Genomic DNA, 17,068 nt, shown 5'->3' with positions numbered 1-17,068 from the left:
CACAATAAGTTCCTACGCAGAATATACATCACACCGGCTAGAGTCCACAAACTAGACTCATCCAAACCTAATTTCTGCCACAAAGGCGCTGCCCCTCAGGCTGACTTCGCTCATCTGGCATGGACATGCCCTCACTTATAACCATATTGGGAGGTGGTACACAAGACTTTGGGCAACATTATTACCTTACCACTCGCCCCTATACCCGTAATTGCACCCCTGGGATATGTGGCGAACTTGCCCAAGAAGGTTCGGAAGTTTGTGGCCCTTAGTTTTTTGTTGACCAAGCGTGAAGTGGCTATACACTGGGGCCGCAAGACAGTTCCTGCAGTTCAGAGTTGGCTGGATAGCATGGCTTCTTGCAGCACGAGAAAAGTGAGGTGTATTCCACCACAGTCCCCTCTTCATTACGGCCCAAAGACACATGGGGTCCTTTCAGAACATACCTTGCATCTCGACAGTGTGATTCCACCTCGCAGCTAGAGCAAGGCATAGTCCCCACCGGAGTGGGGTAGCTGCGATCCACATGCCGCACTGCCTGCTTATTGGCCCTCCCTGAGAATATCTTCTACCATGTTGATAGTTGTTATGTACTTTACTCTCTGCTTTGTCTATTCCATTTTATGATAAGGTGTGGCATTCCGCTGATTGTATGAACTGCTATGTAATAAATAGCCACTGTGTTGATGCTGTGCGGGACCTTTCCTGTGTCTGGATCCGATACATGCATATCTACGACTGTACTAGCCTTTTTATTAACGTCTGATGATGACTGTGTAAACTGCTGCATATGATGTTAAAAAAAAAAGTCCGTCTGTGCCGTCTGCTCCCATTGCTGCCGAGACTGATTCACTTAGACCAGTGTGGATTCGTACCAGGACGTAATACGTCCTAAAGTATACAGAGACTATATCACGTTATGGATGTTACTCCCACTGAGCTGAAATGGGAGGGGTGTATTTCCCTAGATATACGCCAGGCATTTGACACACTGGACTGGAATTACATGCTGGCAGCCATCGGTAAGTTTGGCAGTCCCCTGGGATACCTAAAATGGGTTAAACTATTGTATATGTCACTGACTGCAAGAGCGCCTACAGGGAGGCACATATTCCACACCTATGCAGTGAGACTGCCTACAGAGGTTCCAGATAAGGGAATCCGAACAGTGACTAACATAAAAGCATTATCTCTTTATGCAGATGACATTATTTTATAGGTCAAAAACTTGCAGGGAGATAACAGTCTCCTGGCCAATGCCTTTGTGCAGCTTGAACGAATTTCGAGCCTAACTATCAATGTAGATAAATCACACATCTATCTATTCAAGAGCGATCACCAAATCCAACACATAGCATTTGGGGACCAAAGACGGCAGGTTGCGCAACACACTTTCAAATATCTTGGAATTCAAATATATAGGACCCCCGGGATCTACTAGAGGGTAATCTCCAGAAAGCAATATAATCACTGCATCCTCAGATTTCTTTCTGGACATCCCTCCCTCTCACCGTAGCGGGATGCATAGCAATATCAAAAATGGTGATGCTACCACGTGTACTATATTAATTTACCAATTTACCCATAGTGATCCCTAATCACTACTTCACGGCACTGAACACACTATTAACATACCTGATATGGAGGACAGGTCGCAGGAGGGTGGGGTTAGCGAAATTACAATTACCGACTGAAAGGGGTGGCCTGGTTGCACCAGATTTTGCTCATAAACAAGGACTTCCAGACTCATTGTTCCTGATACACTCACACATTACCCGCTACGTCAAATTGCACTGGTCCCAGAGCGCACAGAACCACCCATGCATGAGCTTGTACATGCCACACACTGGTGGCGACGGTCCTTCCGCCATTGTAATGACCCCCTAAGGGCGCCTGGTATGCCCAGGCATGGGTCCTGGCTCACTATGCCACTGGATTCCAGCTCACCTGGCTGATGAGGGGTGATACCCCGAAATGGATCCCAGGATGCATTTTTCTGGTTCAAGAAGGACCTGGCTTGGCAGTTTGGGCTGGACTGTTAACATGAGGAGCATGGTCAAGACTGATTTGCAAATGGCTGGATCTAAACTGGGGTGGCATGGTGAGCAAAAGAACGATGGATTAAACCCAGATCTCTTGACTGGAGTGAATGTTTGATTTGTTCCACATTCGGTCCATCATCTGGGTGTCTTTTGGCCCATGGCAAAAGCACACTGTCTGTCTTGACAAAATTGCCACATGGTCAATCAACAACAAGGAAAGAGGCATGGACAAAAAAAAACACTTGCAGGTCTATGGAAACTGACGACACAAAATGGCCGCCGCCCACATGGTATGGGGAACAAAGACAAAATGGTGGCCTATGTAAAACACCGACGGGGAGGCGATGCGGATGTGTTTAAATGACACGGCTGGAAGCGCTGAAGATGACAAATGTCACAGTAGGCTCTACCACCCTCGACCTCCCATGGAGTAAATAGGATAGTGCTCTAGGGTTATTCGCGCAAGGACTATACTAGCGGGGTGTTTGATCCCTACAACCCCCGGTCTTTTAGTGGTTGATCCTTTATACTATAGGTAAAAGGCGGAGCCCTCCAACAACCCCTTGGTCCTGATGAATGCTATGTACCCTCCCGGGGACCTTAAAGCAGAAACATGTTGACCATACCTACCACAGTGAAGGGATAGTTGGTTCCCAAATCACCGCTCACTTCTTTTAATACCATGCAGTTGTACCTTTAATTAAATTAGTTTATTAACAACTGCAATGGTTTTTAGATCACTTTTTCACTAATTCACGGGCCACCACTTAGTTATAGAAGTGCAACCCTGTCTCCAGGTTTATGCCTGCCCTCCATCAAACGAAGTTTTTGGAGGGCGAGGACGGCCTATGATGAAGCATGACACCAGGTGGTGTGTGAGGACAGTCCTTCACTTTTTGTGAGATGCCCCCAGTGGACGCGCATCTCTATAAAACCTGTAGGAATCCCTATTAGGGACAGCCCTATTTGTGTTTAGACTGTCAATCGGAAGCCTGAGGGAACAAATCGAGAGGCTGTTACTTCACGAGGAAGACAAACTGGACTGCCAGAATACTCGACGAGGAGGAGGAGCTGCGCAAGTTGCGGAATGGTTCACAGAAGCTGCTGTAACCGCCGCTGAAAGCCGCTGAAAGCTACCACTGCCACTGCCGCCGCCGACCCGCCATAGGATCCACAAGCCGCCGGGCGGTCCTGGAGCAGGGCTAAAGTGTGGGGGAGTCCTGAACGGATTTGCAACAGCTGACGCGGACACGGACCCGGACCCTGTGAAAAAATCCGCGGCATGCAGCAGGCGACCTCCTGGCGCTTCACCTTGCCACCATTCACCAGCAATCACCACCAATCGCCTTTGCTGTTGTCGTTTCCTTCACTGCCGCAGTCACCATCAAACGCCCGCACGCCATACTGAGAGGCGGTAAGGAAATCGGAACGCTGCTTATCGCTTGGACTAGAGGCAACTGGCTGGTGAGGGTTGGCTGGTGAGAGCTGACTGCTGCATGCGTGTGGGGGGTGCTGTTCCCTTGCCCACCCCAGCTCCTTTTTTTTCTCGCCCCTCCCGGCCCGCCCTCCCGGCCCTCTGGTTCCCTCCTGCGCTGTTCCTAGTGCTAGCGCTACCCGCTGCCTCCCGCACACCTTACCCCGCTTGCCCCCGCTCTTGTTGTGCGGAGCCTTGGGGGGGGGAGCAGGTGGGGGTGGCAAGCGGAGGGACCCGCAACGAAAGTCACATCGGACGCAACAATGAGATCAGGGAAGACAAGACAGCAGGTGACGTCGAACCCCAACAGGGGAACGCGCAGGACAAAAAAGACTCCCGCCATAGAGAATTTAGAGAGCATAGAAGCTCATTCAACAGAGGAAAAGGGAACTCTCCTGATCTCCCCACTCTTTAGCAGCCCGCAGGTACCGCCGATAGTCAACATAAACAGTTCAACCACTGGGATCACCAAACTTAAAAACCACCAGCCAAAAAAATATATACCAAATTCTCATTTCTAAAAGACGCAGGATCGGTTCTATGCCTAGCCATCAACCCATCAAAACATTCTATACCGAAGAGCAGCAGCAGCTAGATAAAGGCTACGAGAGGCCTTCGCCCAGTAGGGATGTGCCAGGTGCTACAAGACTGCGCGAAATTAGCTCAGAAGATGAGAGGTACGAGATGTACGAAGGGAAGATGAAACAGGGGGACAAGGCATACGAGGAAGAAAAAAATATCAAACTGAACCAACTAGAGCTGACGCCGACGCCAAAAGTAAACACCCAGGAAAATATTAATAAAACTAAAGTAAGTGAAACAGCTGATCAAGCTCGGACCAACAGTCTTACAAGGGCTATGAAAGATGGAGAGAACACAAGCCACAATACTCACACATTTCTCAGCGACAACAAAGATGAAACCCTGATTGACTGGATACCACATACCCAGAGAAAAAAGGGATCAATGCACTATGAGTACGAGGAACAAGATCCAGGTGATCTTGCTAACAGCATTGCTGACAATCACAATAAAATTACTATCAAAAAGGCGGACTCAGTTACTCCTGAATTACTGCCGCTACAGGAGGAAAAAGCAACGGAAAAGCAAAACACAGATCCGCACACGGCAAAATAAATCTCCCTCCCACCTTTACCAGGGCTCGAGTCCAAGTTTGCAATGATGGGGAATAAAGACCCCTTGCATATGCCAACTCAAATGGCGGTGGGAGAAATTCAGATTACTCCAAAGGCAATATTGGAAGTATTCTCCCAACTTACACAGGAATGCCCGCAAGGTAGTCACGGCCAACTGACTACAAGATCTGTACAAGACGAACCAACAACACAAAATAACACACAACGGCAATCCTCCTTAATAACACAGGAAATTGAACCCGAATGCTCTTATCTGACACCGGAGGAATGGGAGGAATTAGTTGCCTCTTACTCTCTCGGTCCCCAAGTCGAACTCGAACGAAGAAATAGCTCACCAAGGAATAACACAAAACATTCAAAAGAAGAGCAAAAAGAACAGGAAAAAGACTGAAAAACAAGACATTTGGACTACTTTGCTACACACAATGCAAATGTCAGTTAACGCCATGCAATATCAGATAAGATGGATGTTCAACTGTCAGTTCTGAACTCCCTCTCGATTTTTGTGGCAAATATCGATGACAAATTGGCAGACCTTAATAATTTGATTAGAAGATCACAGGAAGAGACACAAATAACAGAGGCCAGCTGCACCTGTGCAACACTAATAGACAAGCTGGCTACCCTTCCGAAGGCAATGGACAATCTTTTATCTGACATAAAAGATACCGTGTCACAGAAGGCAACCCCGAAAGGGTCAGCCATAATAACAAGTACAGCAGAGCAACAACTTCCACGACTGACAACTGGGGACGTGAGGCAGGCCACTACGGACCAGAAACCAGACTCCAGCCCCCACGAAGAGGCCTCAGTCCCAACAAGCTCAGAGGAAAACAACCAAACAAGGTTTGGATCTCGGACACCTTCGCCGGGGCCAACAAAGCGCAACAAAACGAACTCTCCATCATCCAGCTCGCTTACCCGCAAGCAGCGAAGGAAGCTGATGAGGAAGAGGCGAAATCAGAAACTTACTGAACCTATTGAATTAAACCCCTCTGGTAGGGCTACGGTCCGAGACTCGGGGAAAGACTTCAGCACAGATCCACTAGATACTTCAGCCCAGTTGGGCGAGGCGACAGAGCGTCACCAGGAACCCCCAGAACATTTGGAAGAGGGGACAGGAGCGCAGGGAAGCAATTCCCCTAGAACACCCATAAGCGGGGGAGAAGCCTAAAAGATCTACCCCCCTGAAAAAAGAGGTTATGCTAAAGAGGGCATAACCGACGGCATGGTCCCATCCACCCCAAGAGAACCTCCTGAGCTAGTGGATACACTTAAAATCATCCAAGAACCATCTATAGTCCAAATTGCGCAATTGAACCCCACAACAATCATGTTCCACCCCGAATATAAGTCCAGGGGACGGATAGATATACTCAACAGAGGAAACATTCTACGTTTAATACACTCGATTAACAGCCTGAAGACCCTAAGATCCGAGGACCTAGAGTCAATAGAATTTGTGGAGTCCTCGGAGTATCCGGGGGTGGAAGCAACTAAAACAGATTGGGCCTCATCCACGGTAGCAGATACAATTTTAAAAGAACATGCTAAATTTAACACCTGGGGTATCAAGCTTCAGCCTTACTCCAAACCAAGATACCCGGAACCACTAATTAACATCTTGTCAAATCAAACAGGATCCGGGGGGACACAACTGAGCAATAAATCTTACTCAGTGCTTCGCGGAGCCCGCAGCGAAAGCCCAGAGTGCAATGAAACAAGGGACCAGCGTTACCCTATACCCAACGTAACAAAAACCACACCCCCACAAGAGTGGACCTGGTTATCGAGGACCATAAATACAAAAAACCAAAACCCGTGACACTCAAAGCTCTGTGTACCCAATGTCGAAATAAAAAATAAAACTCTTAAAATCTGTTTGTGGAACATTAACGGGGTTGGAGAGAAGATCTTTGACCGGGAACTGCAACTTTACTTAGAAGGCTTCGATATAATTTCGCTCCAGGAAACCTGGTGTGAAATTCCGCCAGCCCGGAATGGATTCAATTTGTTTTCCACACCTGCAACAAAAAGTGCCAAATTTGGACACAGCAAGGGAGGTCTGGCTACATACAGTTCCATAAAGAGGATTTACGCTCTGGAGTCAATGTCGCTCAACTTAACTCTCCCAAACATTATGCAAGTACTCAGATTAACCCTGCAATGGGAGGAAAAAAATGAGCCGGTAATTCTTATAAACCTCTATCTACATCCGCGCGGCAGATCTAAAGGAATCTTGCAGCTGAAGGAGAAGCTAGAAATTATTTTAACGGAACAGCAGACCAATAGGCTGATTATTACTGGGGACTTCAATGCAAACATGTTTAAGCGAACACCTGAAGAAACCGACATGGGGGATGATCCCTTTGCATGGTCCGCAATAATAAAAGATAATAACGTAGGCGGGAGTCACACAAAAACACCGAAAACACCGAAAACATCTCAGAAGCTTCTAGCAATCCTTGAACAGCTGGGCTTTAGATCACTAAATGGAAGATTTCCTGGAGACCGCCCACAGACTGCAACATTCCATAACTCAATAGCAAATACTACAATAGATTACACATTTGTTCCTCGCTGTATGTTTTCAAAAATAATTGATTATCACATCGGAATCTCTAATTACAGCGATCATCTACCACAGGAAATTACAATATGTTCATCCTTTACACCACAAACCTTGTCAGCAAACGTCCACAACTTAGAATTTACAGCTATGGAAAAGAGAATAAAATGCAAAATAGACGACCCTAAAGGGTTTCTCATCCTCGCAAAACTACTGATGGAAGAGGCACAACTTGCAGACTCTGACAGCCTAAGAAGTTGGGAGATGTTTACAAGGAAACTAGGAAACAAATACGGTGTAAAAAAGGAATCATATTCAAAGAGAAGCCCAGGCCTCGCTCAACCGAAATGCCCATTCCTTCATATTGAAAACAACGCGCAACTTAAAAATCTCAGAACATTGATAAACCGTACACTCCGGAGACTAAAGAAAGATCAACTGGACCACACGACCCTAGAAGAACTGAGGGCTCTGAAAGTCAAACGAAGGAAACTACTATGGCGCCTAAAAAAAGATGCTGAAGGGGCCTTCTGGGCAAAACTCCTGCACGATATTAAAAACAACAACAGCGCTCAATTCTGGCTAAAGGTCAACACACTTGCCAGCTCATCTAACTTAGGCATTAACTCATACGTTACTGAAGAGGCTTGGACAACCTTCCTACATACTCACTTCAATAAAGATCTGGAAACCCAACTTTATATCAATGCTCCCTCACCCGAAAGCGATCCCTGAACACCTCAACTGTCTACTAATCCAACTCCAGAACAATTTTTCAAAATTACGCGTAAACACATCTGCAAAAGGCAGGCGCAAGGGTGCCCCAGGCCCAAACGGGAGCCCGCCCATATTATACAAACAAGATCCAGAATATTGGGCATCCATATTAAAACCAACCTTTGACTCAATCATGCAAACTTCTACGATACCATCTTCATGGAGGGGTTCGATCATTTCCCCCACCCATAAAAACGGCAACCGGGACAACCCAAAAAATTATAGGTTGGTAGCTCTGCTTGATAACGAAGCAAAATACTACGCAGGACTGCTCCTACAAGAACTAACAACTTGGGCGGCGGAAACATCTGCAATCCCGTTAAATCAAACAGGCGTTTGCAAGAACATGGGCGCTACCACGAACATCATGACCCTTTCATTAGTGATAGATGCTGCACTCGCCAAAAAACAGCCCCTATATCTATGTTTTGTTGACTATAGCGCCGCATTTGATCACATAAATAGGAACTTACTGTGGCAAAAACTGGAAAAAATGAACATTCCATCACTACTCCTAAAACAGCTAGTCCTCCTGCATAGTAACACCTGGGTGCAAGTCAAACTGGGCAGAGGAGACCACTTATCAAAAAGGATCCCAACAACCATCGGATTAAAGCAAGGCTGCGTACTTGCCCCATTACTTTTTAATCTTTTTATGGCAGAGCTTTCAACTACCCTAAACGAAAATAACTCGCATGCACCAAAAATAGGTGTGCTCCAGCTATCTAATTTACTTTACGCAGACGACCTGGTACTAATAAGTCAGACACCGGTGGGTTTACAGCGCCTGCTCGACTCAACAACTCAGTACTCTGAGGGGAATAAACTCAGAATCAACAGAGAAAAAACAAAAACACTGTGTGAACTGGCGCAAAAAAAAGAAACAACCACAATGGTATCTGGCGTCACGGAAACTGGAGGCAGTTCAAAGCTACAAGTACCTGGGAATCATGATTGACGATAAAGGAAAGTACACAGCGCAAACTGAGGCCATAAAAAAAAAGGGGATTAATGATCGCTGTGGCGCTAAGGAACCTTAAGAATAACATCGCTGGTCCAAACCTCCTTCCCTTAATTAGAGTGATCCAGGCAAAACTTTTACCGTCGATAACTTACGGAAGCGAAGCCATGAGAGGGAGAGATGCTGATATACTGGACCACACAATAACAAAAGCAATTCGAATGATCGTTGGGCTACCAAGGTACACATCCCCCGCACAATTGAGGCTGGAGTTTGGGTTTCAAAGGCAAGAGCTTGTCCGTAGAGGGGCATTTATTAAAAGCTGGTTTAAAATCAAAAGGGGTCCGTCTGACTCCTAAACATGCACCTGTGGAAAGAACTGAAGAACAAGGGGACATGCCCAGCCCGAAACTATCTGGACAAATCACTCAGCCAACTGGGACTGCAGGAACTCTGGGAGCTACCAACATCGACTGCTAGTTTAAAAAAAATTGTAAATAAAGTGATAAAAAAAGAGTCACTTATAGTGGATAAAGCTGCCTTGTCAGAGCGCTCCCACGGCTGGTTCACCCTACAGACCTACAACATGGCCTCACCTCAAGTGTACCTCCTCCTAGCTTTTCAAGAGCGATAAAAGAGAAATTCCTGAAACTCCACTTAGGCATACTACCATCTGCATATCATATGCCACCTTGGCTACACCCCCCGTTGCCTGCAATCTGCCGCCTCTGCAGAGAAGGGGAGGAGGATATAGTGCACCTACTAACTATCTGCAAGGCCCTAAAATCGTTTGACGAACTCTGTTAAGACCCATCTTTAACATGAAAGCCATTCGAACCTGCAGACAAGCAGTAAAAGCATTCTTCTCTGGTGAGGACGTCCAACTAAGCTGTCGGCTGGTAAAATACTTATCTGTTGCAGAAACAATTATGAAAAAGGCAGGTTTCCAGGTCACAGATTGAATTACAGCTGAACTGCCTGCGGGCCCTTGAGTCATCCTACACAGGTCAACGCTTGCACTGCCGGCTTAACCAGGAAACATAGTAATATCAGGACTAGCAGATTCCGCGCTTTAAAGGACTGTACAGTTGCTGCAGAACTGTTATTTTAGTATACGTTAAAGATTAGTACATTATGTATCTAAAATGCTATTATTAGGTGGAAAGCCCTTTTAAATACCTCTCTTTCGATGGCCAAGCATCAGGCCAAACACAGATTAGTGTACTCTCCCCTATATTTTAGTAAGACCTTTGTAAAGTAGTACCCAGCATTCTACATGCTAGGTCAAACATAGACATTCTCTATTAATATCTTGCATGTGCAATATTAGTCGCCTTGCATTTTGTTCCCGTAATCCGCATAAAATAAACTCCCTATCCCGCCCTTGCACCCAAATATGCTGCTAGACTACATACCAATGCAACTGGGCACCTATAGCTGCCTGCCACGGTAAGCACTGACCTCTGCATCTATTTTTAGAAAGTCTATAGCTATAACTGTTCAGCCCCCTCCTAAGCAAGCATACAGGGCTTCAACATATAGCAAACACTCAGGAAAGGGACGATTAGCAATTCTGCTGCAGGACAAGCACAGCACTCTCGGTTTCCCTAAGTGGAAGTCTAGAAATAACAAACTGCTGCTCCGCACCCTGCACTTTCGCTCTCTATATCCCTAGCCTGTCCGATATCGTCTTTTGCAAACCTAATGTTACTTTTTGGGCTTTCCTTTTACTGTGATTTTCCCATTTTATTGTGTTTTAACAACTATTAATTTTAAGTATAAGGAAAAAAATTTTAATGTATGATTGTAAAGGTTTTAATTAACTGCACAATAAACTGAGACTTGAAACTATTTGTGTTTACATGTTGTGTTGGAGGCTGGCTAGTCCCTATGCCCTGTGCCTCTAGTTCCCATCCCTAGATAATACCTAGGGCTAGTGTGTGTGACTATGTGAAACACACACACACACTGATCAGACAAAGGAGGTATAACAAACAATTAAGAAAACACTACCATTAATTCAGCAATGCTAAAAACGAAAATTAAGTGAGGTAAAAACATTTTACACCAACAAACACCCTCTCAAAGCATCAGCTATGATCCCACCAATATACACTTTTTGCAGAAAAAATGTGAATTACATTTAAAAAAACACATTTTTCATTGAATACAATGCCATCCTTGGCATAATTGGTGCTTTGAAACAACATATACCAGAGAAACAGTTGTTTCATGTACCCAAAGACTAGTACTGTCTGGATGGCTCGTTGGCAGGCTAGGCCACATGGTAAAATAAATTAATGGTATACATTGAACAAACATGGAGAAAATGTACTGACTCTGCAACATTTTTCCTTTACAAAAGATAAAAAACTAAATGCTAAACAAACGAGGCCCCTACTGCAAGCCCAGACCACCCATCACAATCACATTTAAAATTTGAATAAAAATGTAAATAAATACTGTTGCATGCTCTCTATCAAAAAAATCAAACCCTTATACAAAAGATTTTGAACGTACTTGTGATGTCACCAAAACAAAGTCCTTGAAATCCAATAGTATGTATATACAGTAGGAATTTCAGACAAAGAAAGTGAACCTTTCACTTTGAAATCCAAAAGTGACCAGGAGATGGACGAAGCACTGGGAGAAACCTTCTGGAGAGGAAGAGGAAGTTGGAGCTTTTGGAAAACTTCCCTCCTGTTGAAAAAAAAGTAAACTAAAAAACAAAGTGAACGGTTCATGCAAGTTGAATTTTCAATCGAAAACGTATTTTCTAGTTGACTTAGCTGCTTTTCGGGTAGAGAATCTGCTTCAGATGCAGCCACTCATGCTTACCTGCATCATAAAAATGGCACCAGAAGGTAACTGTGGTAACTGAAAGTCACATTAGCGCCCAGCAAATCTCTCTCGCTAGTGGCCGGAAAATCTCGCTTGCGCATGCAAGCACCATCTATACAAGTCTCAAGCGCACCAATGAGTTTATAATTCCACCACACCCCAGAAAGCGATATTTAGCAGGAACTATCATCCATATTTCTAATAATCCATATTTGAAAAGCGCAAAAATATTGCCCCTTAAGGTTTCAAGGTGCCGGAGGCCATAGGGGAGATTAAGTGACCTATAGCCTGGAGTCACATGATGCTGAGCTGAGCTGCCGCTGGCATCAGGGAACCAACCATGAGCCCCGCGCTTTGGAGTCAGCCGCTCTAGTCGCTGGGTATCAGTATTTAGCAGAAACTCTACATTACCTCGAAATCCAAAGGAAAGTGACAAGGAGATGGACAAAGCACTGGGAGGAGCCTTCTGGACAGGAAGGAGATGTTGGAGTCCCTGTGGCTTTTCCTGTTGAAAAACAAATTAAAGGAAAAACTACCTAAACCGTCCGTTTGAGTAGAAAATCCACTCAAAAAAGTATTTTCGAGTTGATTTAGCTTCTTCTTGAGTAGAAAATCGACTTGAGAGGGAGTCCTGACTGCCAGTTTTAGAAAATGGCACTGGAAGGCTCCGTGGAAACCGGAAATCACGCAAGGGGTTGGCAAATCTCACTCGCGCTCGCAAGCGTGCATTGCCGAGCCTTGCGTTGTTCCGGTGAACATCACAAGGCTCAAACAGCAGAATAATTCCGCCAAGTGCCGATTGGCAGAATTTGGCAGGAGTTACTAAATTCCGCCAATTCTGCTGGTGGGGTTATAATTCTGCCCGAGCCTAACAATAACATGAATATATTAGATTCCTAAAATACACCGCAGCTTCATAAAGTCAACAAAAGACTAGTCAGAGATGGCTAACCAGTGGTCCGCGACCCCCGGGGGTCTGCAATGCCTACTCAGTGGTCAGTGACTGCAGAAAATTAAAAAAATATTAGTAGATTCATAAATTACTCAAAATTGTGGAGGGATTTTAAATCGAGGCCAAAAATGAAGTTGGAGCAGCTCAAGTGGCGCTCAGAGTGATGGGACGGGTGTTGGCCTCACAGAAGCTCTGTCTGTTCTGAGGGAATTACAGAGGCTGCCTTAGGAGCTTAAAAGATGAAGAGATATGGAAGAGCCCACTTTATGGGTTTATCTCTGAAAAATAAAAGCACCCGTTGAAAAACACCAACCGTCTCATTAGAATTTCGATTTATGTTTGTGGGTTACCAAAAATATTTCTTAATTTCTATAAATACTTGATGTATTTCTGAAGTTTGAGCATTGCTTTAGATTAACACCTTAGAACTTATGTGAGTGCCCAGGGCTTCCAATAACCCATTCAGTGGGGGGAGGGGGCGTCAACAGAAATCAAAAAGATTAATAAAAACAACTATGTCACTAAGATCGTTAAAATGTGAACCATAAATACATGCCTCGAATATTGGACCCATCATAAAGTAAGCAGTGTAATTCCACTTAAAATTATATTTAAAACAAAAAAAAAAAAGCACAGAAGTGAAATAACGAGTAAAAGTTACACTTCCCTGACCGGGAATCGAACCCGGGCCGCGGCGGTGAGAGCGCCGAATCCTAACCACTAGACCACCAGGGAGCGTGTCTGAATGGGACATTTCAGCGCTTAATGACTACAACAATGCAGCCCCCGTGATGCTACTCGTGCGTTGAATTTTGGATGGGGGTGCGATTTATATTCACATTAATCCTACCAATGCTTTTACAGAAAACACAGAAAAGTCTCATATAGCAGCGAAAAAAAACTGTTTTGCAGACTTCAACGCAAGGAGACAGACAAAACAAAGAGGCTGTTGGAAGAAGAGACCGAGGCCTGGGTGACTGGGAAAAGTCCAAGGGTCTCCATTCAATGAGAGCTCTGAGCTGTGCAGAGAGACCTCAGCTGCGTTCAGTGAGCTGCATTCAGTGAAAGCTCTTAGCTATGAACAGAGACCTCGGCTGTGAGAGCTCTTAACTGTGAACAGAGACCTCAACTGCGCAGCGTTCAGTGATCTGCATTCAGCGAAAGCTCTCAGCCGTGAACAGAGACCTCAGCTGCGCAGCGTTCAGTGATCTGCATTCAGTGAAAGCTCTCAGCCGTGAGCAAGGCGGACCTCAGCCGTGCGGCGTTAAGTGATCTACATTCAGTGATAGGAACATATGTGAACAGGGAGCTCTTATCTGTGCATCGGTCACTGGTGTTAAGTGAGATTCCTATTAGATGTGAATGTAGAACACTCAGCTGTGCAGGGTCAGTGATCTGGATTCAGTGAGAGCTCATAGCTGTGCAGCTTTCACTCGCGCATATTCATTGACCTGAATTTTAGCTGTGCAGGATTCAGGCATGAGAATCAAGTGAGAGCTCACATGCTTTGATGTTTTCAGTGACATGAAGTCAGTGAGAGTCTGCTTAACTGTGCAGTGATCAGTGAAATGTGCATTGAGTGAGCGATTCCTTACTCGTGCCGCCCACGGTGATGTGCATTCAGTGAGAGACACGATCCTTGTGCAGCACTTTAGTACTATGCATTCAGTGACAGACATCTTATCTGTGTAATCTTGAGTTCTACGCATTCAGTGAGAGAACTTTAGAAAAGCTTCCATACCACCGTGCCTATCAAGTGTTGCGTTCAATGCTTTCTGCTTATTGGAGGTGAAGGTGCTGCCCTGTTCTCCACATGGGTTTCCGTAGTGTAGTGGTTATCACGTTCGCCTAACACGCGAAAGGTCCCCGGTTCGAGACCGGGCGGAAACACTTTTTTTCCCTTTTAAAAAAGTAACTCACAAAAGTTAAGTATTTTATTATGGAATTCAATTTAAGGCTGAAAACGTAACAGCGCCAGTGTTCAACACACTTTCCTTTCCAATGTCCATCCACACGCAGCTGCTTCAAAGACAGACATCGGACTCTTTCTGTCCCTTTACAGACAGACAGCAGGACAGCCGCTGCCATCCATCACTCACAGGCACTGCACATGCTCCAGGCACTGACACAGGCAGACAGCAATGTTTACACAAACACAGGCACGAAATGGCCAGACTGAGCATTGAGGGAGACTCAGGCACCAGGAGTGAGTTAAGAGTGTGAGAGACTCGGGCACTGGGAGTGAGTTAAGAGTGTGAGAGACTCGGGCACTGGGAGTGAGTTAAGAGAGTGTGAAAGAGTGAGAGACTTGGACACTGACTGGAAGTGAGTTAAGAGAGAGTGAGAGACTCGGGTGCTGGGAGTGAGTTAAGAAAGTGTGAGTGTGAGAGACTCGGGCACCAGGAGTAAGTTAAGAAAGTGTGAGGGACTCAGGTGCTGGAGTGAGTTACGAGAGAGTGAGGGTGAGAAGCACAGACACGGAATGAGTTAAGAGAGTGTGAGATTGGACCGTGGCATGTGTTTTTTAAGAAACACTTTTGGTGGTAAATATAAGACCCGTGAGGGCGCATCACCTTTTACCTTTTGGCTCTAAGTTCGCTTTCAGCAAATTACATATTCCACTGTTTTTCTCTCAATTCATTCATCAGCATCTGTCTCACAAATAACAAGTTGTGGCAAAAAATTCAAAGTTATGAAAATAAAAAGTGGGGTCAGATTTGACATCCCTTTAAATATATGGAATACAATTCTCCCCTCCCTTGTGGAAACCTACTTGATAAATTGTTACAAACAGTAAATCAGGGGTTTCACCGAGACGCGAGCAGACAAGCGTAGTAAGGATAATAAAATAAACTGGTAGCGAAGCTCGACTCGGTCACCGTGCAGCACTGGCAGGAAGTGTGGTTTGGAATAAATTAGAAGTTTGCTTGTGGTCAGAGGGCTTTGGGGTTCGTTTTCAATGACTGAGACCATAGTCACAGGTGGCCGCGTAGGCAGAAAACTTCGATTGATTCAAAGTGGAAACTTCTATAACAGGTAGAGTCCTTACTGTTTTTTTTTTTTTTTTAAACCCGGATGACAACAGAGGAAAAGTTAGAGCGATAGAAATAAAAGAGTAAAAGGCAAAATAAATTAGAAAAACACCTCCATTTCAAATCTGCAGAATAACAGAAAAAAAATCTCTTCCGCCCGAATGGGTTCTTGAAACCTAGACCCTCAGATTAAAAGTCTGATGCTCTACCGACTGAGCTATCCGTGCTTCTGAGTTTGTCAGTGACCAGTGGTCTCCCTGATTATGTGCACAGTGTTCCTATGGGCACGTTATCTCAAAATCGCTCCTTGACTTTGAGCCCAGTGAGATTTCAATATCACAAATAAACATTGCACACTCCAGCTCCACTGCAGCCCGCGCCTGGAATCTTACTTTAAGAGTCCTTGGCGCTCAGCCAGTCTGTTTTCACAAACCAGCTACCATGCAGCTAGAAGCTGAAACACTTAAATGTGACGCAATGGTTACGTCTTGAAGTAAATCAAAGTACAGTGTGTGGGAATCAGTTCAGAGAAAACACAGACCAGGTGACTTCTGACCCAGATGGCATTAAAAGGTGCCAGACTCAAATGTGCAACCTTCCTGCACCGTGACAGATTAACAGAACTAACACGACTCTTCTCTGGCACACATACCCGTGCGGGCACCTGTTTACAGCACACTGACACAGTACAAGGGGCACCACCAGCTAAGAACAGGGCTTTGAGAGGGATGAAAAAACTAGGGGGTCTCTTAAAGGGGCGTGGCCAATGTGATTAAGGACGTGGTTTAAAACACCTAAACTAAATTAGCATAGTTTTAATTTTTAGCATATTTTATATAGCGCGAACCCCACCCGAAGGTATTGGAGCGCTTTACATGAGCACCGTATTTACATTACACATTCAAGCACGGGGAGATTATGGGGCATATCAACAACAACCGGCGATAATTATCTCTAAGCGCACTTAGCGCTAGGATAATTATCGCCGGCTAGCGTGAATTTTTATCGCTGAGATAGCGTGCTATTAGCAACGCTTATCTCAATAGCGATAAAAATTCTCACGCTAACAGGCTAACGTGAGATTATCGCTGGAAACCCAGCGATAATCTCACGTTACCTTGTTGATAGGGACAGACAAACTTAGCCATGATATCCTCCTTCCATAGGATATCATGGCTAAGTCAGAAAAATACCAGACGTAAAAAAGCAGCGTTAACCGCGGTTAGCGCTGCTTTTTTTGTCTCTAACAGGGTTAGCGACATT

The 17,068-nt window shown here is 45.1% G+C and overlaps 2 non-coding genes across 2 annotated transcripts; one reads left to right on the top strand and one right to left on the bottom strand.

The window, feature by feature from the left end:
- Nucleotides 1-13,436: 13,436 nt before the first annotated feature.
- TRNAE-CUC (transfer RNA glutamic acid (anticodon CUC)) lies at nt 13,437-13,508 on the bottom strand. Its single transcript has one exon. It is a non-coding gene; the product is annotated as a tRNA-Glu (tRNA).
- A 1,082-nt stretch (nt 13,509-14,590) lies between these two features.
- TRNAV-AAC (transfer RNA valine (anticodon AAC)) lies at nt 14,591-14,663 on the top strand. The gene has a single exon. It is a non-coding gene; the product is annotated as a tRNA-Val (tRNA).
- Nucleotides 14,664-17,068: the final 2,405 nt, after the last annotated feature.

Source organism: Triturus cristatus, chromosome 4_1 (genome assembly GCF_964204655.1).
Source record: "Triturus cristatus chromosome 4_1, aTriCri1.1, whole genome shotgun sequence".
NCBI classification, from domain to species: domain Eukaryota; kingdom Metazoa; phylum Chordata; class Amphibia; order Caudata; family Salamandridae; genus Triturus; species Triturus cristatus.
The sequence above is the reverse complement of the archived record's forward strand: the minus strand, read 5'-3'. Positions and strand labels throughout refer to the sequence as shown.